Here is a 2401-nt window from a genome sequence, read left to right on the forward strand (position 1 = left end):
TGAGGGCTTAAATAGAAACTAAATGTTTATAAAATAGTGATGGCAACATATGTACAAATATGCTTGATACAATTGATGTATGGGTTGTTATATAAGAGCTGTAAGAGCCCCCAATAAAATGATTGTTTAAAAAAAACACTAAAAAAAAGTATAACAAGTGTTATGAAATGTTTGGATAAATATTAAAAGCCTAGTTTCACCTAATTTTTATACTTATAAAGAGAATGAACATTGCTGTGGATGCTTAGAATATTCTGTTGCACAGATGAATGTTAAAAAAGAGTAAGAAATGTAAACTTGTGATTTCCACACCTTATTGAGAGCCCTGATTACAAGTACCATGTTAACAGCCAGTTCACCAAACTCAACGGAAAAATGAGGTATTGGTTCTCCCTAACCATGTGAATTGGCTGAATCCCACTACCGCACACAGACCTTAAAAACTCTGATAGCACAGGCTGTAGATGTTAAATGTAATTAATGGCAGTACTCTCCTTAGGAAGGTCCTCTGATAAAGGGATTCCATTTTAAGCAGGTGTATAACATAAGAAAGTTTTAAACAATTAAAAATCATAATTTTTAATACCAGAATAGTTGTCAATTTGCTTGAATTCATTAGTGACATTTAAAAGTAGTTTGTTTCAACACAGAGATCATGGAACATAATTTTCAGGTTTATGATTAAATCAGTGATAAATGATCCAAAAAACCCGATCCACTGCCATTGAGTCAATGCTGACTTATAGGCACTCAGTACATCATTTCTGAGGCTGAAATCTTTAAAGGCGGAGACAGCATCATCTGTCCCCTCTGCAATGGCTGGTGGCTCTGGCCCTCTGACTTTACAGCTAGCGGTCCAATGCTTACCCAACAGCACCCCTCCTGCGATAAGTGATGTAGATGCTGGTTCTGACTCCTAGCGATGCCGATGCTATGAGCAAAACAAAAAACACTGCCCGGTCCTACACCATCCTCACAATTCTTCTTAGGGTTGAGCCCATTGGTACAGCCACGGTCTCAAGTCAGCTCATTGAAGGCCTGCCTCTTTATTGCTGCCACTCAACTTTACCAACCAGGATGTCCTTCTCCGTGGACAGGTCTCTCGTAACATGTGCAAGGTGCATGAGAGGTCTCACCATCCTGGCCTACAATGAGCATTCTGACTGTACTTCTGAGACAGACTTGTTTGTCCTTTTGGTAGTCCAGGGTGCTTTCAATAGTCTTCACCAGCACCATCATTCAAAAGTATCGAATCTTCTTTTGTCTTCCTTATTCAGTGCCTAACTTTCACATGCATCGGAGGCAACTGGAAATAACATGAGTCAGGCACACCTTAGTCCTCACAGTAAGTTCTTGCTGCCCCACACAGTAAAGGTTCACTTAATGCAATTTGTCATTGATCTCTCAACTCCTGCTTCCAGGAGCATTGGTGGTGGAGCCAAGCAAAATGAAAACCTTTGACAAATTCAGCCTTTTCTCTGATTATCATAACGTCACTAATTTGTTCAGTTGTGTGTTTGGTGTTCTTTACATCGAGGCATAATCCATGCTGAAGGCTGCTACCCTTGACCTTCATAAGCAGGTGCTTCAGGTCATCTGCACTGTCAGCAAGCAAGGTTGTGTCATATCACAGGTTGCTAATAAGCCTGTCTCCAATCCTGGTGCCACAATCTTCTTCATATAATCCAGCTTCTCTGATGACTTGCTCAGCATACAGATTGAGTAAGTATGATGAGAGGATACAGTATAACCCTGATACACACTTTTAGTTCTTTTTTTAAATCATTTATTGGGAGCTCTTACAGCTCTTATCACAATCCATACATCCATCCACGTGTCAAGCACATTTGTACATATGTTGCCATCATCATTTAAAAAATATTTTCTTTCTACTTGAGCCCTTGGTATAAGTTCCTCATTTTTTCCCTCCCTCCCTCACCTTCCCTCCCACATGAACCCTTGATAATTTATAAATTATTATTATTTTCATATCTTATTGTCCACTGTCTCCCTTCACCCCCTTTTCTGTTGTTCATCCCACTGGGGGTGGGGGCAATATGTCGATCATTGTAATTGGTTCCCCCTTTCTCTTCCCACCTTCCCCCTACCCTCCTGGTATTGCTACTCGCATTATTACTCCTCAGGGGTATACCTGTCCTGGATTCCCTGTGTTGTGAATTCTTATCTGTAGCAGGGTACATGCTCTGGTCCAGCCACATTGTAGAATTGGGGTCATGATAGTAGAGGAGGGGGGCATTAAAGAACTAGAGGAGTGTTTGTTTCATCAGTGCTATACAACACCCTTCCTTATGACCCTTCTGTAAGGGGATGTCCAATTGTCTACCAATGGGCTTCCACTCTGCACTCCCCTCATTCACATTGATGATTTTTTGTTCTGGGT

This window comes from Echinops telfairi, unplaced genomic scaffold (genome assembly GCF_000313985.2).
Source record: "Echinops telfairi isolate 266 unplaced genomic scaffold, ASM31398v2 ScPeMD7_70;HRSCAF=299, whole genome shotgun sequence".
NCBI lineage: Eukaryota > Metazoa > Chordata > Mammalia > Afrosoricida > Tenrecidae > Echinops > Echinops telfairi.